Genomic DNA, 23426 nt, shown 5'->3' with positions numbered 1-23426 from the left:
AAAACACACATTTCTTTTCTGGCTTTACGTTTCAGTGTGGCGTTTTTTTCTTTCTTTCTTTCTTTCTTTCTTTCTCTCTCGCTTTCTTTTTCTTTTTCCTTCTCTCGTGTTTCTGGACACGAGTAACGAGGCAACAATACAATGTCTTTGAGTGATACAGGATAGAGAGAAGTGGGCAAGCACAAGTCAGTGTTACGGTGGTAAAGTGTCGGTCACAGCAACAACAAAAAACTAAATCAATGCGGTTGGTGATAGGATATGACGCGGTCCAAGAGAAAAGCAGCATTTAAAAAACAAAAAAAGAGAAATGTACAGATATTTCACTTCCATCTATCCACACATACATTGCAGGATGGCAGGCAGAAGTGACATTTAAGTGCAAGCCATAAGCAAGGCTTTCTATACTCCACTACTACGCAGTGCCGGGGCACCACGTAACGACCAGCACAGCCTCTAAAGCACATGCTAGGACCGCAAGGCAGGGCAGACGGGAGACGTATTTGCGCCAGCAGCTGAGCAATCCAAAAGAAGGGCGATGCTTGCAAGTGTATGTGCCCAATCAAGCAGCGGGCCCCAAGCACTTTTAGCCCGCATTACGTAATGCGCGCCGACAAGACTGGTTCCTAACAGTACTGGAGGCAACAGGGCTTCGCTTGCTTTCCCCCTAAAAGACCTAGGAAGCTACAAGTTGGCAGACCCAGGCTCGGCCTGCAGGAAAGAGGCAAAAAGAAAAGGGGGCGCCTAAAAGGCCGCTGCCACTACAGACTGAGCAAGAAGGACCGGGCGGGCTGAAAGACACATGCTCCAGCAGTGAACAAAAGCAACCAGCACTAGCAGCAGCAGCAGCAGCAACAACAAAGGCGGCATCGGGTGGAAGGAGCCTGTGCGCAGGATAAGGGGAGGTAAAGGAAGCCCTGCTGTGGCCTACGCCATACCACCCTTAGCGCGCCCGATCTCGTCTGATCTCGGAAGCTAAGCAGGGTTGGGCCTGATTAGTACCTGTGATGGGAGACCATCTCGGAATACCAGGTGTTGTAGGCATTCAAACACTTTTCGCGCTCTCACTGCATCGCAGACCCAGAGCATGGCCAGTGGAGGCCTGCTGTCTTGTGCCCTTTTGCTGAAGAGGGAGAGGAGAGGGACAGAAAGATTGGGCTCACGAACAGCACCGAGGGGCATGTTTTGTCAGCAGCGTGGGGCATGTTTTGTCAGCAGCGTGGGGCATGTTTTGTCAGCAGCGTGGGCCTGGTTCACTCTACACCCCAAAGCGCTGGAATGAAAAGGCCGCTGCTAGCTGTAGGCTAAAGTAGCCAAGCGGTGTGCACAGCCGAGTAGTGGAGCAACGTTTCCAAAGCAGCACTTGTGGCCTATCTTTAGCAAATTGGTTTTCAAAGGGCTACCATCCCCTGTGTTGCCAACAAACCCCTGTGACAACAGACAGCAGCTTGTCAGTCCGAAGCGGAGAGAGGATCAAGGAGCAAGGATCCTAGGCAGACGCCACGTGCCAATTTTGGGTTGAAGCAAGAGTTATTGCAGTGCGCTGTTGCTTCGAAGTGCGTCACGGCGCAGTCTCACCAGCTTTCTCTGAGACAGAGGTTAGGATTGCATTTCCGAGCAGATCTAGGAGAGGCCTAAGTGCCAGCAGCTGCGCAGTGTAAAGGAAGGAGGTCACTTAGGAGTGTAGGGATAGAAGTAAGAAGTAGGCGTCAAGCGCATTTGTCAGTGGGCCCTTTGAGCAGTGAGTTGCAAGAGCAGCAAATGAAGAAGCTGGGAGGGAGGGAGGGAGGGAGGGAGGTGCCTGGGTGTTGAAGAACAGAATAAGAGGAGGTTAAAGGAGCCTAGTTTCTGCCTACGGCCATACCACCCTGAACACGCCCGATCTCGTCTGATCTCGGAAGCTAAGCAGGGTCGGGCCTGGTTAGTACTTGGATGGGAGACCGCCTGGGAATACCAGGTGTTGTAGGCTTTTGCTTTTTCGATCTCCTACCAGCAGGGGGCGATCTACGCTATGCAATTTCACATTCACTCATTCGGAGGATTTCTTTTTTTTTTTTTTTTTTTTTTTAAACACACATTTCTTTTCTGGCTTTACGTTTCAGTGTGGCGTTTTTTTCTTTCTTTCTTTCTTTCTTTCTTTCTTTCTCTCTCGCTTTCTTTTTCTTTTTCCTTCTCTCGTGTTTCTGGACACGAGTAACGAGGCAACAATACAATGTCTTTGAGTGATACAGGATAGAGAGAAGTGGGCAAGCACAAGTCAGTGTTACGGTGGTAAAGTGTCGGTCACAGCAACAACAAAAAACTAAATCAATGCGGTTGGTGATAGGATATGACGCGGTCCAAGAGAAAAGCAGCATTTAAAAAACAAAAAAAGAGAAATGTACAGATATTTCACTTCCATCTATCCACACATACATTGCAGGATGGCAGGCAGAAGTGACATTTAAGTGCAAGCCATAAGCAAGGCTTTCTATACTCCACTACTACGCAGTGCCGGGGCACCACGTAACGACCAGCACAGCCTCTAAAGCACATGCTAGGACCGCAAGGCAGGGCAGACGGGAGACGTATTTGCGCCAGCAGCTGAGCAATCCAAAAGAAGGGCGATGCTTGCAAGTGTATGTGCCCAATCAAGCAGCGGGCCCCAAGCACTTTTAGCCCGCATTACGTAATGCGCGCCGACAAGACTGGTTCCTAACAGTACTGGAGGCAACAGGGCTTCGCTTGCTTTCCCCCTAAAAGACCTAGGAAGCTACAAGTTGGCAGACCCAGGCTCGGCCTGCAGGAAAGAGGCAAAAAGAAAAGGGGGCGCCTAAAAGGCCGCTGCCACTACAGACTGAGCAAGAAGGACCGGGCGGGCTGAAAGACACATGCTCCAGCAGTGAACAAAAGCAACCAGCACTAGCAGCAGCAGCAGCAGCAACAACAAAGGCGGCATCGGGTGGAAGGAGCCTGTGCGCAGGATAAGGGGAGGTAAAGGAAGCCCTGCTGTGGCCTACGCCATACCACCCTTAGCGCGCCCGATCTCGTCTGATCTCGGAAGCTAAGCAGGGTTGGGCCTGATTAGTACCTGTGATGGGAGACCATCTCGGAATACCAGGTGTTGTAGGCATTCAAACACTTTTCGCGCTCTCACTGCATCGCAGACCCAGAGCATGGCCAGTGGAGGCCTGCTGTCTTGTGCCCTTTTGCTGAAGAGGGAGAGGAGAGGGACAGAAAGATTGGGCTCACGAACAGCACCGAGGGGCATGTTTTGTCAGCAGCGTGGGGCATGTTTTGTCAGCAGCGTGGGGCATGTTTTGTCAGCAGCGTGGGCCTGGTTCACTCTACACCCCAAAGCGCTGGAATGAAAAGGCCGCTGCTAGCTGTAGGCTAAAGTAGCCAAGCGGTGTGCACAGCCGAGTAGTGGAGCAACGTTTCCAAAGCAGCACTTGTGGCCTATCTTTAGCAAATTGGTTTTCAAAGGGCTACCATCCCCTGTGTTGCCAACAAACCCCTGTGACAACAGACAGCAGCTTGTCAGTCCGAAGCGGAGAGAGGATCAAGGAGCAAGGATCCTAGGCAGACGCCACGTGCCAATTTTGGGTTGAAGCAAGAGTTATTGCAGTGCGCTGTTGCTTCGAAGTGCGTCACGGCGCAGTCTCACCAGCTTTCTCTGAGACAGAGGTTAGGATTGCATTTCCGAGCAGATCTAGGAGAGGCCTAAGTGCCAGCAGCTGCGCAGTGTAAAGGAAGGAGGTCACTTAGGAGTGTAGGGATAGAAGTAAGAAGTAGGCGTCAAGCGCATTTGTCAGTGGGCCCTTTGAGCAGTGAGTTGCAAGAGCAGCAAATGAAGAAGCTGGGAGGGAGGGAGGGAGGGAGGGAGGGAGGTGCCTGGGTGTTGAAGAACAGAATAAGAGGAGGTTAAAGGAGCCTAGTTTCTGCCTACGGCCATACCACCCTGAACACGCCCGATCTCGTCTGATCTCGGAAGCTAAGCAGGGTCGGGCCTGGTTAGTACTTGGATGGGAGACCGCCTGGGAATACCAGGTGTTGTAGGCTTTTGCTTTTTCGATCTCCTACCAGCAGGGGGCGATCTACGCTATGCAATTTCACATTCACTCATTCGGAGGATTTCTTTTTTTTTTTTTTTTTTTTTTTAAACACACATTTCTTTTCTGGCTTTACGTTTCAGTGTGGCGTTTTTTTCTTTCTTTCTTTCTTTCTTTCTTTCTTTCTCTCTCGCTTTCTTTTTCTTTTTCCTTCTCTCGTGTTTCTGGACACGAGTAACGAGGCAACAATACAATGTCTTTGAGTGATACAGGATAGAGAGAAGTGGGCAAGCACAAGTCAGTGTTACGGTGGTAAAGTGTCGGTCACAGCAACAACAAAAAACTAAATCAATGCGGTTGGTGATAGGATATGACGCGGTCCAAGAGAAAAGCAGCATTTAAAAAACAAAAAAAGAGAAATGTACAGATATTTCACTTCCATCTATCCACACATACATTGCAGGATGGCAGGCAGAAGTGACATTTAAGTGCAAGCCATAAGCAAGGCTTTCTATACTCCACTACTACGCAGTGCCGGGGCACCACGTAACGACCAGCACAGCCTCTAAAGCACATGCTAGGACCGCAAGGCAGGGCAGACGGGAGACGTATTTGCGCCAGCAGCTGAGCAATCCAAAAGAAGGGCGATGCTTGCAAGTGTATGTGCCCAATCAAGCAGCGGGCCCCAAGCACTTTTAGCCCGCATTACGTAATGCGCGCCGACAAGACTGGTTCCTAACAGTACTGGAGGCAACAGGGCTTCGCTTGCTTTCCCCCTAAAAGACCTAGGAAGCTACAAGTTGGCAGACCCAGGCTCGGCCTGCAGGAAAGAGGCAAAAAGAAAAGGGGGCGCCTAAAAGGCCGCTGCCACTACAGACTGAGCAAGAAGGACCGGGCGGGCTGAAAGACACATGCTCCAGCAGTGAACAAAAGCAACCAGCACTAGCAGCAGCAGCAGCAGCAACAACAAAGGCGGCATCGGGTGGAAGGAGCCTGTGCGCAGGATAAGGGGAGGTAAAGGAAGCCCTGCTGTGGCCTACGCCATACCACCCTTAGCGCGCCCGATCTCGTCTGATCTCGGAAGCTAAGCAGGGTTGGGCCTGGTTAGTACCTGTGATGGGAGACCATCTCGGAATACCAGGTGTTGTAGGCATTCGAACACTTTTCGCGCTCTCACTGCATCGCAGACCCAGAGCATGGCCAGTGGAGGCCTGCTGTCTTGTGCCCTTTTGCTGAAGAGGGAGAGGAGAGGGACAGAAAGATTGGGCTCCCGAACAGCACCGAGGGGCATGTTTTGTCAGCAGCGTGGGGCATGTTTTGTCAGCAGCGTGGGCCTGGTTCACTCTACACCCCAAAGCGCTGGAATGAAAAGGCCGCTGCTAGCTGTAGGCTAAAGTAGCCAAGCGGTGTGCACAGCCGAGTAGTGGAGCAACGTTTCCAAAGCAGCACTTGTGGCCTATCTTTAGCAAATTGGTTTTCAAAGGGCTACCATCCCCTGTGTTGCCAACAAACCCCTGTGACAACAGACAGCAGCTTGTCAGTCCGAAGCGGAGAGAGGATCAAGGAGCAAGGATCCTAGGCAGACGCCACGTGCCAATTTTGGGTTGAAGCAAGAGTTATTGCAGTGCGCTGTTGCTTCGAAGTGCGTCACGGCGCAGTCTCACCAGCTTTCTCTGAGACAGAGGTTAGGATTGCATTTCCGAGCAGATCTAGGAGAGGCCTAAGTGCCAGCAGCTGCGCAGTGTAAAGGAAGGAGGTCACTTAGGAGTGTAGGGATAGAAATAAGAAGTAGGCGTCAAGCGCATTTGTCAGTGGGCCCTTTGAGCAGTGAGTTGCAAGAGCAGCAAATGAAGAAGCTGGGAGGGAGGGAGGGAGGTAGGTGCCTGGGTGTTGAAGAACAGAATAAGAGGAGGTTAAAGGAGCCTAGTTTCTGCCCACGGCCATACCACCCTGAACACGCCCGATCTCGTCTGATCTCGGAAGCTAAGCAGGGTCGGGCCTGGTTAGTACTTGGATGGGAGACCGCCTGGGAATACCAGGTGTTGTAGGCTTTTGCTTTTTCGATCTCCTACCAGCAGGGGGCGATCTACGCTATGCAATTTCACATTCACTCATTCGGAGGATTTCTTTTTTTTTTTTTTTTTTTTTTTAAACACACATTTCTTTTCTGGCTTTACGTTTCAGTGTGGCGTTTTTTTCTTTCTTTCTTTCTTTCTTTCTTTCTTTCTCTCTCGCTTTCTTTTTCTTTTTCCTTCTCTCGTGTTTCTGGACACGAGTAACGAGGCAACAATACAATGTCTTTGAGTGATACAGGATAGAGAGAAGTGGGCAAGCACAAGTCAGTGTTACGGTGGTAAAGTGTCGGTCACAGCAACAACAAAAAACTAAATCAATGCGGTTGGTGATAGGATATGACGCGGTCCAAGAGAAAAGCAGCATTTAAAAAACAAAAAAAGAGAAATGTACAGATATTTCACTTCCATCTATCCACACATACATTGCAGGATGGCAGGCAGAAGTGACATTTAAGTGCAAGCCATAAGCAAGGCTTTCTATACTCCACTACTACGCAGTGCCGGGGCACCACGTAACGACCAGCACAGCCTCTAAAGCACATGCTAGGACCGCAAGGCAGGGCAGACGGGAGACGTATTTGCGCCAGCAGCTGAGCAATCCAAAAGAAGGGCGATGCTTGCAAGTGTATGTGCCCAATCAAGCAGCGGGCCCCAAGCACTTTTAGCCCGCATTACGTAATGCGCGCCGACAAGACTGGTTCCTAACAGTACTGGAGGCAACAGGGCTTCGCTTGCTTTCCCCCTAAAAGACCTAGGAAGCTACAAGTTGGCAGACCCAGGCTCGGCCTGCAGGAAAGAGGCAAAAAGAAAAGGGGGCGCCTAAAAGGCCGCTGCCACTACAGACTGAGCAAGAAGGACCGGGCGGGCTGAAAGACACATGCTCCAGCAGTGAACAAAAGCAACCAGCACTAGCAGCAGCAGCAGCAGCAACAACAAAGGCGGCATCGGGTGGAAGGAGCCTGTGCGCAGGATAAGGGGAGGTAAAGGAAGCCCTGCTGTGGCCTACGCCATACCACCCTTAGCGCGCCCGATCTCGTCTGATCTCGGAAGCTAAGCAGGGTTGGGCCTGATTAGTACCTGTGATGGGAGACCATCTCGGAATACCAGGTGTTGTAGGCATTCAAACACTTTTCGCGCTCTCACTGCATCGCAGACCCAGAGCATGGCCAGTGGAGGCCTGCTGTCTTGTGCCCTTTTGCTGAAGAGGGAGAGGAGAGGGACAGAAAGATTGGGCTCACGAACAGCACCGAGGGGCATGTTTTGTCAGCAGCGTGGGGCATGTTTTGTCAGCAGCGTGGGGCATGTTTTGTCAGCAGCGTGGGCCTGGTTCACTCTACACCCCAAAGCGCTGGAATGAAAAGGCCGCTGCTAGCTGTAGGCTAAAGTAGCCAAGCGGTGTGCACAGCCGAGTAGTGGAGCAACGTTTCCAAAGCAGCACTTGTGGCCTATCTTTAGCAAATTGGTTTTCAAAGGGCTACCATCCCCTGTGTTGCCAACAAACCCCTGTGACAACAGACAGCAGCTTGTCAGTCCGAAGCGGAGAGAGGATCAAGGAGCAAGGATCCTAGGCAGACGCCACGTGCCAATTTTGGGTTGAAGCAAGAGTTATTGCAGTGCGCTGTTGCTTCGAAGTGCGTCACGGCGCAGTCTCACCAGCTTTCTCTGAGACAGAGGTTAGGATTGCATTTCCGAGCAGATCTAGGAGAGGCCTAAGTGCCAGCAGCTGCGCAGTGTAAAGGAAGGAGGTCACTTAGGAGTGTAGGGATAGAAGTAAGAAGTAGGCGTCAAGCGCATTTGTCAGTGGGCCCTTTGAGCAGTGAGTTGCAAGAGCAGCAAATGAAGAAGCTGGGAGGGAGGGAGGGAGGGAGGGAGGGAGGTGCCTGGGTGTTGAAGAACAGAATAAGAGGAGGTTAAAGGAGCCTAGTTTCTGCCTACGGCCATACCACCCTGAACACGCCCGATCTCGTCTGATCTCGGAAGCTAAGCAGGGTCGGGCCTGGTTAGTACTTGGATGGGAGACCGCCTGGGAATACCAGGTGTTGTAGGCTTTTGCTTTTTCGATCTCCTACCAGCAGGGGGCGATCTACGCTATGCAATTTCACATTCACTCATTCGGAGGATTTCTTTTTTTTTTTTTTTTTTTTTTTAAACACACATTTCTTTTCTGGCTTTACGTTTCAGTGTGGCGTTTTTTTCTTTCTTTCTTTCTTTCTTTCTTTCTTTCTCTCTCGCTTTCTTTTTCTTTTTCCTTCTCTCGTGTTTCTGGACACGAGTAACGAGGCAACAATACAATGTCTTTGAGTGATACAGGATAGAGAGAAGTGGGCAAGCACAAGTCAGTGTTACGGTGGTAAAGTGTCGGTCACAGCAACAACAAAAAACTAAATCAATGCGGTTGGTGATAGGATATGACGCGGTCCAAGAGAAAAGCAGCATTTAAAAAACAAAAAAAGAGAAATGTACAGATATTTCACTTCCATCTATCCACACATACATTGCAGGATGGCAGGCAGAAGTGACATTTAAGTGCAAGCCATAAGCAAGGCTTTCTATACTCCACTACTACGCAGTGCCGGGGCACCACGTAACGACCAGCACAGCCTCTAAAGCACATGCTAGGACCGCAAGGCAGGGCAGACGGGAGACGTATTTGCGCCAGCAGCTGAGCAATCCAAAAGAAGGGCGATGCTTGCAAGTGTATGTGCCCAATCAAGCAGCGGGCCCCAAGCACTTTTAGCCCGCATTACGTAATGCGCGCCGACAAGACTGGTTCCTAACAGTACTGGAGGCAACAGGGCTTCGCTTGCTTTCCCCCTAAAAGACCTAGGAAGCTACAAGTTGGCAGACCCAGGCTCGGCCTGCAGGAAAGAGGCAAAAAGAAAAGGGGGCGCCTAAAAGGCCGCTGCCACTACAGACTGAGCAAGAAGGACCGGGCGGGCTGAAAGACACATGCTCCAGCAGTGAACAAAAGCAACCAGCACTAGCAGCAGCAGCAGCAGCAACAACAAAGGCGGCATCGGGTGGAAGGAGCCTGTGCGCAGGATAAGGGGAGGTAAAGGAAGCCCTGCTGTGGCCTACGCCATACCACCCTTAGCGCGCCCGATCTCGTCTGATCTCGGAAGCTAAGCAGGGTTGGGCCTGGTTAGTACCTGTGATGGGAGACCATCTCGGAATACCAGGTGTTGTAGGCATTCGAACACTTTTCGCGCTCTCACTGCATCGCAGACCCAGAGCATGGCCAGTGGAGGCCTGCTGTCTTGTGCCCTTTTGCTGAAGAGGGAGAGGAGAGGGACAGAAAGATTGGGCTCCCGAACAGCACCGAGGGGCATGTTTTGTCAGCAGCGTGGGGCATGTTTTGTCAGCAGCGTGGGCCTGGTTCACTCTACACCCCAAAGCGCTGGAATGAAAAGGCCGCTGCTAGCTGTAGGCTAAAGTAGCCAAGCGGTGTGCACAGCCGAGTAGTGGAGCAACGTTTCCAAAGCAGCACTTGTGGCCTATCTTTAGCAAATTGGTTTTCAAAGGGCTACCATCCCCTGTGTTGCCAACAAACCCCTGTGACAACAGACAGCAGCTTGTCAGTCCGAAGCGGAGAGAGGATCAAGGAGCAAGGATCCTAGGCAGACGCCACGTGCCAATTTTGGGTTGAAGCAAGAGTTATTGCAGTGCGCTGTTGCTTCGAAGTGCGTCACGGCGCAGTCTCACCAGCTTTCTCTGAGACAGAGGTTAGGATTGCATTTCCGAGCAGATCTAGGAGAGGCCTAAGTGCCAGCAGCTGCGCAGTGTAAAGGAAGGAGGTCACTTAGGAGTGTAGGGATAGAAATAAGAAGTAGGCGTCAAGCGCATTTGTCAGTGGGCCCTTTGAGCAGTGAGTTGCAAGAGCAGCAAATGAAGAAGCTGGGAGGGAGGGAGGGAGGTAGGTGCCTGGGTGTTGAAGAACAGAATAAGAGGAGGTTAAAGGAGCCTAGTTTCTGCCCACGGCCATACCACCCTGAACACGCCCGATCTCGTCTGATCTCGGAAGCTAAGCAGGGTTGGGCCTGGTTAGTACTTGGATGGGAGACCGCCTGGGAATACCAGGTGTTGTAGGCTTTTGCTTTTTCGATCTCCTACCAGCAGGGGGCGATCTACGCTATGCAATTTCACATTCACTCATTCGGAGGATTTCTTTTTTTTTTTTTTTTTTTTTTTTAAACACACATTTCTTTTCTGGCTTTACGTTTCAGTGTGGCGTTTTTTTCTTTCTTTCTTTCTTTCTTTCTTTCTTTCTTTCTTTCTTTCTCTCTCGCTTTCTTTTTCTTTTTCCTTCTCTCGTGTTTCTGGACACGAGTAACGAGGCAACAATACAATGTCTTTGAGTGATACAGGATAGAGAGAAGTGGGCAAGCACAAGTCAGTGTTACGGTGGTAAAGTGTCGGTCACAGCAACAACAAAAAACTAAATCAATGCGGTTGGTGATAGGATATGACGCGGTCCAAGAGAAAAGCAGCATTTAAAAAACAAAAAAAGAGAAATGTACAGATATTTCACTTCCATCTATCCACACATACATTGCAGGATGGCAGGCAGAAGTGACATTTAAGTGCAAGCCATAAGCAAGGCTTTCTATACTCCACTACTACGCAGTGCCGGGGCACCACGTAACGACCAGCACAGCCTCTAAAGCACATGCTAGGACCGCAAGGCAGGGCAGACGGGAGACGTATTTGCGCCAGCAGCTGAGCAATCCAAAAGAAGGGCGATGCTTGCAAGTGTATGTGCCCAATCAAGCAGCGGGCCCCAAGCACTTTTAGCCCGCATTACGTAATGCGCGCCGACAAGACTGGTTCCTAACAGTACTGGAGGCAACAGGGCTTCGCTTGCTTTCCCCCTAAAAGACCTAGGAAGCTACAAGTTGGCAGACCCAGGCTCGGCCTGCAGGAAAGAGGCAAAAAGAAAAGGGGGCGCCTAAAAGGCCGCTGCCACTACAGACTGAGCAAGAAGGACCGGGCGGGCTGAAAGACACATGCTCCAGCAGTGAACAAAAGCAACCAGCACTAGCAGCAGCAGCAGCAGCAACAACAAAGGCGGCATCGGGTGGAAGGAGCCTGTGCGCAGGATAAGGGGAGGTAAAGGAAGCCCTGCTGTGGCCTACGCCATACCACCCTTAGCGCGCCCGATCTCGTCTGATCTCGGAAGCTAAGCAGGGTTGGGCCTGGTTAGTACCTGTGATGGGAGACCATCTCGGAATACCAGGTGTTGTAGGCATTCAAACACTTTTCGCGCTCTCACTGCATCGCAGACCCAGAGCATGGCCAGTGGAGGCCTGCTGTCTTGTGCCCTTTTGCTGAAGAGGGAGAGGAGAGGGACAGAAAGATTGGGCTCCCGAACAGCACCGAGGGGCATGTTTTGTCAGCAGCGTGGGGCATGTTTTGTCAGCAGCGTGGGCCTGGTTCACTCTACACCCCAAAGCGCTGGAATGAAAAGGCCGCTGCTAGCTGTAGGCTAAAGTAGCCAAGCGGTGTGCACAGCCGAGTAGTGGAGCAACGTTTCCAAAGCAGCACTTGTGGCCTATCTTTAGCAAATTGGTTTTCAAAGGGCTACCATCCCCTGTGTTGCCAACAAACCCCTGTGACAACAGACAGCAGCTTGTCAGTCCGAAGCGGAGAGAGGATCAAGGAGCAAGGATCCTAGGCAGACGCCACGTGCCAATTTTGGGTTGAAGCAAGAGTTATTGCAGTGCGCTGTTGCTTCGAAGTGCGTCACGGCGCAGTCTCACCAGCTTTCTCTGAGACAGAGGTTAGGATTGCATTTCCGAGCAGATCTAGGAGAGGCCTAAGTGCCAGCAGCTGCGCAGTGTAAAGGAAGGAGGTCACTTAGGAGTGTAGGGATAGAAGTAAGAAGTAGGCGTCAAGCGCATTTGTCAGTGGGCCCTTTGAGCAGTGAGTTGCAAGAGCAGCAAATGAAGAAGCTGGGAGGGAGGGAGGGAGGGAGGGAGGTAGGTGCCTGGGTGTTGAAGAACAGAATAAGAGGAGGTTAAAGGAGCCTAGTTTCTGCCTACGGCCATACCACCCTGAACACGCCCGATCTCGTCTGATCTCGGAAGCTAAGCAGGGTCGGGCCTGGTTAGTACTTGGATGGGAGACCGCCTGGGAATACCAGGTGTTGTAGGCTTTTGCTTTTTCGATCTCCTACCAGCAGGGGGCGATCTACGCTATGCAATTTCACATTCACTCATTCGGAGGATTTCTTTTTTTTTTTTTTTTTTTTTTTAAACACACATTTCTTTTCTGGCTTTACGTTTCAGTGTGGCGTTTTTTTCTTTCTTTCTTTCTTTCTTTCTTTCTTTCTCTCTCGCTTTCTTTTTCTTTTTCCTTCTCTCGTGTTTCTGGACACGAGTAACGAGGCAACAATACAATGTCTTTGAGTGATACAGGATAGAGAGAAGTGGGCAAGCACAAGTCAGTGTTACGGTGGTAAAGTGTCGGTCACAGCAACAACAAAAAACTAAATCAATGCGGTTGGTGATAGGATATGACGCGGTCCAAGAGAAAAGCAGCATTTAAAAAACAAAAAAAGAGAAATGTACAGATATTTCACTTCCATCTATCCACACATACATTGCAGGATGGCAGGCAGAAGTGACATTTAAGTGCAAGCCATAAGCAAGGCTTTCTATACTCCACTACTACGCAGTGCCGGGGCACCACGTAACGACCAGCACAGCCTCTAAAGCACATGCTAGGACCGCAAGGCAGGGCAGACGGGAGACGTATTTGCGCCAGCAGCTGAGCAATCCAAAAGAAGGGCGATGCTTGCAAGTGTATGTGCCCAATCAAGCAGCGGGCCCCAAGCACTTTTAGCCCGCATTACGTAATGCGCGCCGACAAGACTGGTTCCTAACAGTACTGGAGGCAACAGGGCTTCGCTTGCTTTCCCCCTAAAAGACCTAGGAAGCTACAAGTTGGCAGACCCAGGCTCGGCCTGCAGGAAAGAGGCAAAAAGAAAAGGGGGCGCCTAAAAGGCCGCTGCCACTACAGACTGAGCAAGAAGGACCGGGCGGGCTGAAAGACACATGCTCCAGCAGTGAACAAAAGCAACCAGCACTAGCAGCAGCAGCAGCAGCAGCAGCAACAACAAAGGCGGCATCGGGTGGAAGGAGCCTGTGCGCAGGATAAGGGGAGGTAAAGGAAGCCCTGCTGTGGCCTACGCCATACCACCCTTAGCGCGCCCGATCTCGTCTGATCTCGGAAGCTAAGCAGGGTTGGGCCTGGTTAGTACCTGTGATGGGAGACCATCTCGGAATACCAGGTGTTGTAGGCATTCGAACACTTTTCGCGCTCTCACTGCATCGCAGACCCAGAGCATGGCCAGTGGAGGCCTGCTGTCTTGTGCCCTTTTGCTGAAGAGGGAGAGGAGAGGGACAGAAAGATTGGGCTCCCGAACAGCACCGAGGGGCATGTTTTGTCAGCAGCGTGGGGCATGTTTTGTCAGCAGCGTGGGCCTGGTTCACTCTACACCCCAAAGCGCTGGAATGAAAAGGCCGCTGCTAGCTGTAGGCTAAAGTAGCCAAGCGGTGTGCACAGCCGAGTAGTGGAGCAACGTTTCCAAAGCAGCACTTGTGGCCTATCTTTAGCAAATTGGTTTTCAAAGGGCTACCATCCCCTGTGTTGCCAACAAACCCCTGTGACAACAGACAGCAGCTTGTCAGTCCGAAGCGGAGAGAGGATCAAGGAGCAAGGATCCTAGGCAGACGCCACGTGCCAATTTTGGGTTGAAGCAAGAGTTATTGCAGTGCGCTGTTGCTTCGAAGTGCGTCACGGCGCAGTCTCACCAGCTTTCTCTGAGACAGAGGTTAGGATTGCATTTCCGAGCAGATCTAGGAGAGGCCTAAGTGCCAGCAGCTGCGCAGTGTAAAGGAAGGAGGTCACTTAGGAGTGTAGGGATAGAAGTAAGAAGTAGGCGTCAAGCGCATTTGTCAGTGGGCCCTTTGAGCAGTGAGTTGCAAGAGCAGTAAATGAAGAAGCTGGGAGGGAGGGAGGGAGGGAGGTAGGTGCCTGGGTGTTGAAGAACAGAATAAGAGGAGGTTAAAGGAGCCTAGTTTCTGCCTACGGCCATACCACCCTGAACACGCCCGATCTCGTCTGATCTCGGAAGCTAAGCAGGGTCGGGCCTGGTTAGTACTTGGATGGGAGACCGCCTGGGAATACCAGGTGTTGTAGGCTTTTGCTTTTTCGATCTCCTACCAGCAGGGGGCGATCTACGCTATGCAATTTCACATTCACTCATTCGGAGGATTTCTTTTTTTTTTTTTTTTTTAAAACACACATTTCTTTTCTGGCTTTACGTTTCAGTGTGGCGTTTTTTTCTTTCTTTCTTTCTTTCTTTCTTTCTCTCTCGCTTTCTTTTTCTTTTTCCTTCTCTCGTGTTTCTGGACACGAGTAACGAGGCAACAATACAATGTCTTTGAGTGATACAGGATAGAGAGAAGTGGGCAAGCACAAGTCAGTGTTACGGTGGTAAAGTGTCGGTCACAGCAACAACAAAAAACTAAATCAATGCGGTTGGTGATAGGATATGACGCGGTCCAAGAGAAAAGCAGCATTTAAAAAACAAAAAAAGAGAAATGTACAGATATTTCACTTCCATCTATCCACACATACATTGCAGGATGGCAGGCAGAAGTGACATTTAAGTGCAAGCCATAAGCAAGGCTTTCTATACTCCACTACTACGCAGTGCCGGGGCACCACGTAACGACCAGCACAGCCTCTAAAGCACATGCTAGGACCGCAAGGCAGGGCAGACGGGAGACGTATTTGCGCCAGCAGCTGAGCAATCCAAAAGAAGGGCGATGCTTGCAAGTGTATGTGCCCAATCAAGCAGCGGGCCCCAAGCACTTTTAGCCCGCATTACGTAATGCGCGCCGACAAGACTGGTTCCTAACAGTACTGGAGGCAACAGGGCTTCGCTTGCTTTCCCCCTAAAAGACCTAGGAAGCTACAAGTTGGCAGACCCAGGCTCGGCCTGCAGGAAAGAGGCAAAAAGAAAAGGGGGCGCCTAAAAGGCCGCTGCCACTACAGACTGAGCAAGAAGGACCGGGCGGGCTGAAAGACACATGCTCCAGCAGTGAACAAAAGCAACCAGCACTAGCAGCAGCAGCAGCAGCAACAACAAAGGCGGCATCGGGTGGAAGGAGCCTGTGCGCAGGATAAGGGGAGGTAAAGGAAGCCCTGCTGTGGCCTACGCCATACCACCCTTAGCGCGCCCGATCTCGTCTGATCTCGGAAGCTAAGCAGGGTTGGGCCTGATTAGTACCTGTGATGGGAGACCATCTCGGAATACCAGGTGTTGTAGGCATTCAAACACTTTTCGCGCTCTCACTGCATCGCAGACCCAGAGCATGGCCAGTGGAGGCCTGCTGTCTTGTGCCCTTTTGCTGAAGAGGGAGAGGAGAGGGACAGAAAGATTGGGCTCACGAACAGCACCGAGGGGCATGTTTTGTCAGCAGCGTGGGGCATGTTTTGTCAGCAGCGTGGGGCATGTTTTGTCAGCAGCGTGGGCCTGGTTCACTCTACACCCCAAAGCGCTGGAATGAAAAGGCCGCTGCTAGCTGTAGGCTAAAGTAGCCAAGCGGTGTGCACAGCCGAGTAGTGGAGCAACGTTTCCAAAGCAGCACTTGTGGCCTATCTTTAGCAAATTGGTTTTCAAAGGGCTACCATCCCCTGTGTTGCCAACAAACCCCTGTGACAACAGACAGCAGCTTGTCAGTCCGAAGCGGAGAGAGGATCAAGGAGCAAGGATCCTAGGCAGACGCCACGTGCCAATTTTGGGTTGAAGCAAGAGTTATTGCAGTGCGCTGTTGCTTCGAAGTGCGTCACGGCGCAGTCTCACCAGCTTTCTCTGAGACAGAGGTTAGGATTGCATTTCCGAGCAGATCTAGGAGAGGCCTAAGTGCCAGCAGCTGCGCAGTGTAAAGGAAGGAGGTCACTTAGGAGTGTAGGGATAGAAGTAAGAAGTAGGCGTCAAGCGCATTTGTCAGTGGGCCCTTTGAGCAGTGAGTTGCAAGAGCAGCAAATGAAGAAGCTGGGAGGGAGGGAGGGAGGGAGGGAGGGAGGTGCCTGGGTGTTGAAGAACAGAATAAGAGGAGGTTAAAGGAGCCTAGTTTCTGCCTACGGCCATACCACCCTGAACACGCCCGATCTCGTCTGATCTCGGAAGCTAAGCAGGGTCGGGCCTGGTTAGTACTTGGATGGGAGACCGCCTGGGAATACCAGGTGTTGTAGGCTTTTGCTTTTTCGATCTCCTACCAGCAGGGGGCGATCTACGCTATGCAATTTCACATTCACTCATTCGGAGGATTTCTTTTTTTTTTTTTTTTTTTTTTTAAACACACATTTCTTTTCTGGCTTTACGTTTCAGTGTGGCGTTTTTTTCTTTCTTTCTTTCTTTCTTTCTTTCTTTCTCTCTCGCTTTCTTTTTCTTTTTCCTTCTCTCGTGTTTCTGGACACGAGTAACGAGGCAACAATACAATGTCTTTGAGTGATACAGGATAGAGAGAAGTGGGCAAGCACAAGTCAGTGTTACGGTGGTAAAGTGTCGGTCACAGCAACAACAAAAAACTAAATCAATGCGGTTGGTGATAGGATATGACGCGGTCCAAGAGAAAAGCAGCATTTAAAAAACAAAAAAAGAGAAATGTACAGATATTTCACTTCCATCTATCCACACATACATTGCAGGATGGCAGGCAGAAGTGACATTTAAGTGCAAGCCATAAGCAAGGCTTTCTATACTCCACTACTACGCAGTGCCGGGGCACCACGTAACGACCAGCACAGCCTCTAAAGCACATGCTAGGACCGCAAGGCAGGGCAGACGGGAGACGTATTTGCGCCAGCAGCTGAGCAATCCAAAAGAAGGGCGATGCTTGCAAGTGTATGTGCCCAATCAAGCAGCGGGCCCCAAGCACTTTTAGCCCGCATTACGTAATGCGCGCCGACAAGACTGGTTCCTAACAGTACTGGAGGCAACAGGGCTTCGCTTGCTTTCCCCCTAAAAGACCTAGGAAGCTACAAGTTGGCAGACCCAGGCTCGGCCTGCAGGAAAGAGGCAAAAAGAAAAGGGGGCGCCTAAAAGGCCGCTGCCACTACAGACTGAGCAAGAAGGACCGGGCGGGCTGAAAGACACATGCTCCAGCAGTGAACAAAAGCAACCAGCACTAGCAGCAGCAGCAGCAGCAACAACAAAGGCGGCATCGGGTGGAAGGAGCCTGTGCGCAGGATAAGGGGAGGTAAAGGAAGCCCTGCTGTGGCCTACGCCATACCACCCTTAGCGCGCCCGATCTCGTCTGATCTCGGAAGCTAAGCAGGGTTGGGCCTGATTAGTACCTGTGATGGGAGACCATCTCGGAATACCAGGTGTTGTAGGCATTCAAACACTTTTCGCGCTCTCACTGCATCGCAGACCCAGAGCATGGCCAGTGGAGGCCTGCTGTCTTGTGCCCTTTTGCTGAAGAGGGAGAGGAGAGGGACAGAAAGATTGGGCTCACGAACAGCACCGAGGGGCATGTTTTGTCAGCAGCGTGGGGCATGTTTTGTCAGCAGCGTGGGGCATGTTTTGTCAGCAGCGTGGGCCTGGTTCACTCTACACCCCAAAGCGCTGGAATGAAAAGGCCGCTGCTAGCTGTAGGCTAAAGTAGCCAAGCGGTGTGCACAGCCGAGTAGTGGAGCAACGTTTCCAAAGCAGCACTTGTGGCCTATCTTTAGCAAATTGGTTTTCAAAGGGCTACCATCCCCTGTGTTGCCAACAAACCCCTGTGACAACAGACAGCAGCTTGTCAGTCCGAAGCGGAGAGAGGATCAAGGAGCAAGGATCCTAGGCAGACGCCACGTGCCAATTTTGGGTTGAAGCAAGAGTTATTGCAGTGCGCTGTTGCTTCGAAGTGCGTCACGGCGCAGTCTCACCAGCTTTCTCTGAGACAGAGGTTAGGATTGCATTTCCGAGCAGATCTAGGAGAGGCCTAAGTGCCAGCAGCTGCGCAGTGTAAAGGAAGGAGGTCACTTAGGAGTGTAGGGATAGAAGTAAGAAGTAGGCGTCAAGCGCATTTGTCAGTGGGCCCTTTGAGCAGTGAGTTGCAAGAGCAGCAAATGAAGAAGCTGGGAGGGAGGGAGGGAGGGAGGGAGGGAGGTGCCTGGGTGTTGAAGAACAGAATAAGAGGAGGTTAAAGGAGCCTAGTTTCTGCCTACGGCCATACCACCCTGAACACGCCCGATCTCGTCTGATCTCGGAAGCTAAGCAGGGTCGGGCCTGGTTAGTACTTGGATGGGAGACCGCCTGGGAATACCAGGTGTTGTAGGCTTTTGCTTTTTCGATCTCCTACCAGCAGGGGGCGATCTACGCTATGCAATTTCACATTCACTCATTCGGAGGATTTCTTTTTTTTTTTTTTTTTTTTTTTAAACACACATTTCTTTTCTGGCTTTACGTTTCAGTGTGGCGTTTTTTTCTTTCTTTCTTTCTTTCTTTCTTTCTTTCTTTCTCTCTCGCTTTCTTTTTCTTTTTCCTTCTCTCGTGTTTCTGGACACGAGTAACGAGGCAACAATACAATGTCTTTGAGTGATACAGGATAGAGAGAAGTGGGCAAGCACAAGTCAGTGTTACGGTGGTAAAGTGTCGGTCACAGCAACAACAAAAAACTAAATCAATGCGGTTGGTGATAGGATATGACGCGGTCCAAGAGAAAAGCAGCATTTAAAAAACAAAAAAAGAGAAATGTACAGATATTTCACTTCCATCTATCCACACATACATTGCAGGATGGCAGGCAGAAGTGACATTTAAGTGCAAGCCATAAGCAAGGCTTTCTATACTCCACTACTACGCAGTGCCGGGGCACCACGTAACGACCAGCACAGCCTCTAAAGCACATGCTAGGACCGCAAGGCAGGGCAGACGGGAGACGTATTTGCGCCAGCAGCTGAGCAATCCAAAAGAAGGGCGATGCTTGCAAGTGTATGTGCCCAATCAAGCAGCGGGCCCCAAGCACTTTTAGCCCGCATTACGTAATGCGCGCCGACAAGACTGGTTCCTAACAGTACTGGAGGCAACAGGGCTTCGCTTGCTTTCCCCCTAAAAGACCTAGGAAGCTACAAGTTGGCAGACCCAGGCTCGGCCTGCAGGAAAGAGGCAAAAAGAAAAGGGGGCGCCTAAAAGGCCGCTGCCACTACAGACTGAGCAAGAAGGACCGGGCGGGCTGAAAGACACATGCTCCAGCAGTGAACAAAAGCAACCAGCACTAGCAGCAGCAGCAGCAGCAACAACAAAGGCGGCATCGGGTGGAAGGAGCCTGTGCGCAGGATAAGGGGAGGTAAAGGAAGCCCTGCTGTGGCCTACGCCATACCACCCTTAGCGCGCCCGATCTCGTCTGATCTCGGAAGCTAAGCAGGGTTGGGCCTGGTTAGTACCTGTGATGGGAGACCATCTCGGAATACCAGGTGTTGTAGGCATTCGAACACTTTTCGCGCTCTCACTGCATCGCAGACCCAGAGCATGGCCAGTGGAGGCCTGCTGTCTTGTGCCCTTTTGCTGAAGAGGGAGAGGAGAGGGACAGAAAGATTGGGCTCCCGAACAGCACCGAGGGGCATGTTTTGTCAGCAGCGTGGGGCATGTTTTGTCAGCAGCGTGGGCCTGGTTCACTCTACACCCCAAAGCGCTGGAATGAAAAGGCCGCTGCTAGCTGTAGGCTAAAGTAGCCAAGCGGTGTGCACAGCCGAGTAGTGGAGCAACGTTTCCAAAGCAGCACTTGTGGCCTATCTTTAGCAAATTGGTTTTCAAAGGGCTACCATCCCCTGTGTTGCCAACAAACCCCTGTGACAACAGACAGCAGCTTGTCAGTCCGAAGCGGAGAGAGGATCAAGGAGCAAGGATCCTAGGCAGACGCCACGTGCCAATTTTGGGTTGAAGCAAGAGTTATTGCAGTGCGCTGTTGCTTCGAAGTGCGTCACGGCGCAGTCTCACCAGCTTTCTCTGAGACAGAGGTTAGGATTGCATTTCCGAGCAGATCTAGGAGAGGCCTAAGTGCCAGCAGCTGCGCAGTGTAAAGGAAGGAGGTCACTTAGGAGTGTAGGGATAGAAATAAGAAGTAGGCGTCAAGCGCATTTGTCAGTGGGCCCTTTGAGCAGTGAGTTGCAAGAGCAGCAAATGAAGAAGCTGGGAGGGAGGGAGGGAGGTAGGTGCCTGGGTGTTGAAGAACAGAATAAGAGGAGGTTAAAGGAGCCTAGTTTCTGCCCACGGCCATACCACCCTGAACACGCCCGATCTCGTCTGATCTCGGAAGCTAAGCAGGGTTGGGCCTGGTTAGTACTTGGATGGGAGACCGCCTGGGAATACCAGGTGTTGTAGGCTTTTGCTTTTTCGATCTCCTACCAGCAGGGGGCGATCTACGCTATGCAATTTCACATTCACTCATTCGGAGGATTTCTTTTTTTTTTTTTTTTTTTTTTTTAAACACACATTTCTTTTCTGGCTTTACGTTTCAGTGTGGCGTTTTTTTCTTTCTTTCTTTCTTTCTTTCTTTCTTTCTTTCTTTCTTTCTCTCTCGCTTTCTTTTTCTTTTTCCTTCTCTCGTGTTTCTGGACACGAGTAACGAGGCAACAATACAATGTCTTTGAGTGATACAGGATAGAGAGAAGTGGGCAAGCACAAGTCAGTGTTACGGTGGTAAAGTGTCGGTCACAGCAACAACAAAAAACTAAATCAATGCGGTTGGTGATAGGATATGACGCGGTCCAAGAGAAAAGCAGCATTTAAAAAACAAAAAAAGAGAAATGTACAGATATTTCACTTCCATCTATCCACACATACATTGCAGGATGGCAGGCAGAAGTGACATTTAAGTGCAAGCCATAAGCAAGGCTTTCTATACTCCACTACTACGCAGTGCCGGGGCACCACGTAACGACCAGCACAGCCTCTAAAGCACATGCTAGGACCGCAAGGCAGGGCAGACGGGAGACGTATTTGCGCCAGCAGCTGAGCAATCCAAAAGAAGGGCGATGCTTGCAAGTGTATGTGCCCAATCAAGCAGCGGGCCCCAAGCACTTTTAGCCCGCATTACGTAATGCGCGCCGACAAGACTGGTTCCTAACAGTACTGGAGGCAACAGGGCTTCGCTTGCTTTCCCCCTAAAAGACCTAGGAAGCTACAAGTTGGCAGACCCAGGCTCGGCCTGCAGGAAAGAGGCAAAAAGAAAAGGGGGCGCCTAAAAGGCCGCTGCCACTACAGACTGAGCAAGAAGGACCGGGCGGGCTGAAAGACACATGCTCCAGCAGTGAACAAAAGCAACCAGCACTAGCAGCAGCAGCAGCAGCAACAACAAAGGCGGCATCGGGTGGAAGGAGCCTGTGCGCAGGATAAGGGGAGGTAAAGGAAGCCCTGCTGTGGCCTACGCCATACCACCCTTAGCGCGCCCGATCTCGTCTGATCTCGGAAGCTAAGCAGGGTTGGGCCTGGTTAGTACCTGTGATGGGAGACCATCTCGGAATACCAGGTGTTGTAGGCATTCAAACACTTTTCGCGCTCTCACTGCATCGCAGACCCAGAGCATGGCCAGTGGAGGCCTGCTGTCTTGTGCCCTTTTGCTGAAGAGGGAGAGGAGAGGGACAGAAAGATTGGGCTCCCGAACAGCACCGAGGGGCATGTTTTGTCAGCAGCGTGGGGCATGTTTTGTCAGCAGCGTGGGCCTGGTTCACTCTACACCCCAAAGCGCTGGAATGAAAAGGCCGCTGCTAGCTGTAGGCTAAAGTAGCCAAGCGGTGTGCACAGCCGAGTAGTGGAGCAACGTTTCCAAAGCAGCACTTGTGGCCTATCTTTAGCAAATTGGTTTTCAAAGGGCTACCATCCCCTGTGTTGCCAACAAACCCCTGTGACAACAGACAGCAGCTTGTCAGTCCGAAGCGGAGAGAGGATCAAGGAGCAAGGATCCTAGGCAGACGCCACGTGCCAATTTTGGGTTGAAGCAAGAGTTATTGCAGTGCGCTGTTGCTTCGAAGTGCGTCACGGCGCAGTCTCACCAGCTTTCTCTGAGACAGAGGTTAGGATTGCATTTCCGAGCAGATCTAGGAGAGGCCTAAGTGCCAGCAGCTGCGCAGTGTAAAGGAAGGAGGTCACTTAGGAGTGTAGGGATAGAAGTAAGAAGTAGGCGTCAAGCGCATTTGTCAGTGGGCCCTTTGAGCAGTGAGTTGCAAGAGCAGCAAATGAAGAAGCTGGGAGGGAGGGAGGGAGGGAGGGAGGTAGGTGCCTGGGTGTTGAAGAACAGAATAAGAGGAGGTTAAAGGAGCCTAGTTTCTGCCTACGGCCATACCACCCTGAACACGCCCGATCTCGTCTGATCTCGGAAGCTAAGCAGGGTCGGGCCTGGTTAGTACTTGGATGGGAGACCGCCTGGGATCTCCTACCAGCAGGGGGCGATCTACGCTATGCAATTTCACATTCACTCATTCGGAGGATTTCTTTTTTTTTTTTTTTTTTTTTTAAACACACATTTCTTTTCTGGCTTTACGTTTCAGTGTGGCGTTTTTTTCTTTCTTTCTTTCTTTCTTTCTTTCTTTCTTTCTTTCTTTCTCTCTCGCTTTCTTTTTCTTTTTCCTTCTCTCGTGTTTCTGGACACGAGTAACGAGGCAACAATACAATGTCTTTGAGTGATACAGGATAGAGAGAAGTGGGCAAGCACAAGTCAGTGTTACGGTGGTAAAGTGTCGGTCACAGCAACAACAAAAAACTAAATCAATGCGGTTGGTGATAGGATATGACGCGGTCCAAGAGAAAAGCAGCATTTAAAAAACAAAAAAAGAGAAATGTACAGATATTTCACTTCCATCTATCCACACATACATTGCAGGATGGCAGGCAGAAGTGACATTTAAGTGCAAGCCATAAGCAAGGCTTTCTATACTCCACTACTACGCAGTGCCGGGGCACCACGTAACGACCAGCACAGCCTCTAAAGCACATGCTAGGACCGCAAGGCAGGGCAGACGGGAGACGTATTTGCGCCAGCAGCTGAGCAATCCAAAAGAAGGGCGATGCTTGCAAGTGTATGTGCCCAATCAAGCAGCGGGCCCCAAGCACTTTTAGCCCGCATTACGTAATGCGCGCCGACAAGACTGGTTCCTAACAGTACTGGAGGCAACAGGGCTTCGCTTGCTTTCCCCCTAAAAGACCTAGGAAGCTACAAGTTGGCAGACCCAGGCTCGGCCTGCAGGAAAGAGGCAAAAAGAAAAGGGGGCGCCTAAAAGGCCGCTGCCACTACAGACTGAGCAAGAAGGACCGGGCGGGCTGAAAGAC

General features: G+C 51.0%; 10 non-coding genes and 12 pseudogenes across 10 annotated transcripts; all 22 read left to right on the top strand.

Annotated features, from left to right (window-relative positions):
• The first annotated feature begins 922 nt into the window (after positions 1-922).
• Positions 923-1041, top strand: LOC134578714 (5S ribosomal RNA; annotated as a pseudogene).
• Positions 1042-1847: 806 nt separating this feature from the next.
• LOC134577260 (5S ribosomal RNA) lies at positions 1848-1966 on the top strand. Its single transcript, XR_010085970.1, has one exon. It is a non-coding gene; the product is annotated as a 5S ribosomal RNA (ribosomal RNA).
• Positions 1967-2990: 1024 nt separating this feature from the next.
• LOC134578708 (5S ribosomal RNA) lies at positions 2991-3109 on the top strand (annotated as a pseudogene).
• An 810-nt stretch (positions 3110-3919) lies between these two features.
• Positions 3920-4038, top strand: LOC134577253 (5S ribosomal RNA). Its single transcript, XR_010085969.1, has one exon. It is a non-coding gene; the product is annotated as a 5S ribosomal RNA (ribosomal RNA).
• Positions 4039-5062: 1024 nt separating this feature from the next.
• On the top strand, positions 5063-5181 carry LOC134578539 (5S ribosomal RNA; annotated as a pseudogene).
• Positions 5182-5960: 779 nt separating this feature from the next.
• LOC134577482 (5S ribosomal RNA) lies at positions 5961-6079 on the top strand. Its single transcript, XR_010086021.1, has one exon. It is a non-coding gene; the product is annotated as a 5S ribosomal RNA (ribosomal RNA).
• A 1024-nt stretch (positions 6080-7103) lies between these two features.
• LOC134578706 (5S ribosomal RNA) lies at positions 7104-7222 on the top strand (annotated as a pseudogene).
• An 810-nt stretch (positions 7223-8032) lies between these two features.
• Positions 8033-8151, top strand: LOC134577248 (5S ribosomal RNA). The gene has a single exon (XR_010085967.1). It is a non-coding gene; the product is annotated as a 5S ribosomal RNA (ribosomal RNA).
• Positions 8152-9175: 1024 nt separating this feature from the next.
• On the top strand, positions 9176-9294 carry LOC134578535 (5S ribosomal RNA; annotated as a pseudogene).
• Positions 9295-10073: 779 nt separating this feature from the next.
• Positions 10074-10192, top strand: LOC134577448 (5S ribosomal RNA). Its single transcript, XR_010086013.1, has one exon. It is a non-coding gene; the product is annotated as a 5S ribosomal RNA (ribosomal RNA).
• Positions 10193-11229: 1037 nt separating this feature from the next.
• Positions 11230-11348, top strand: LOC134578529 (5S ribosomal RNA; annotated as a pseudogene).
• Positions 11349-12135: 787 nt separating this feature from the next.
• On the top strand, positions 12136-12254 carry LOC134577241 (5S ribosomal RNA). The gene has a single exon (XR_010085966.1). It is a non-coding gene; the product is annotated as a 5S ribosomal RNA (ribosomal RNA).
• Positions 12255-13284: 1030 nt separating this feature from the next.
• Positions 13285-13403, top strand: LOC134578516 (5S ribosomal RNA; annotated as a pseudogene).
• A 783-nt stretch (positions 13404-14186) lies between these two features.
• LOC134577237 (5S ribosomal RNA) lies at positions 14187-14305 on the top strand. The gene has a single exon (XR_010085965.1). It is a non-coding gene; the product is annotated as a 5S ribosomal RNA (ribosomal RNA).
• A 1016-nt stretch (positions 14306-15321) lies between these two features.
• Positions 15322-15440, top strand: LOC134578700 (5S ribosomal RNA; annotated as a pseudogene).
• An 810-nt stretch (positions 15441-16250) lies between these two features.
• Positions 16251-16369, top strand: LOC134577236 (5S ribosomal RNA). Its single transcript, XR_010085964.1, has one exon. It is a non-coding gene; the product is annotated as a 5S ribosomal RNA (ribosomal RNA).
• Positions 16370-17393: 1024 nt separating this feature from the next.
• Positions 17394-17512, top strand: LOC134578694 (5S ribosomal RNA; annotated as a pseudogene).
• An 810-nt stretch (positions 17513-18322) lies between these two features.
• Positions 18323-18441, top strand: LOC134577231 (5S ribosomal RNA). Its single transcript, XR_010085963.1, has one exon. It is a non-coding gene; the product is annotated as a 5S ribosomal RNA (ribosomal RNA).
• Positions 18442-19469: 1028 nt separating this feature from the next.
• Positions 19470-19588, top strand: LOC134578511 (5S ribosomal RNA; annotated as a pseudogene).
• A 779-nt stretch (positions 19589-20367) lies between these two features.
• LOC134577446 (5S ribosomal RNA) lies at positions 20368-20486 on the top strand. Its single transcript, XR_010086012.1, has one exon. It is a non-coding gene; the product is annotated as a 5S ribosomal RNA (ribosomal RNA).
• Positions 20487-21523: 1037 nt separating this feature from the next.
• On the top strand, positions 21524-21642 carry LOC134578507 (5S ribosomal RNA; annotated as a pseudogene).
• Positions 21643-22429: 787 nt separating this feature from the next.
• On the top strand, positions 22430-22549 carry LOC134579059 (5S ribosomal RNA; annotated as a pseudogene).
• Positions 22550-23426: the final 877 nt, after the last annotated feature.

Source organism: Pelobates fuscus, chromosome 1 (assembly GCF_036172605.1).
Source record: "Pelobates fuscus isolate aPelFus1 chromosome 1, aPelFus1.pri, whole genome shotgun sequence".
NCBI lineage: Eukaryota > Metazoa > Chordata > Amphibia > Anura > Pelobatidae > Pelobates > Pelobates fuscus.
The sequence above is the reverse complement of the archived record's forward strand: the minus strand, read 5'-3'. Positions and strand labels throughout refer to the sequence as shown.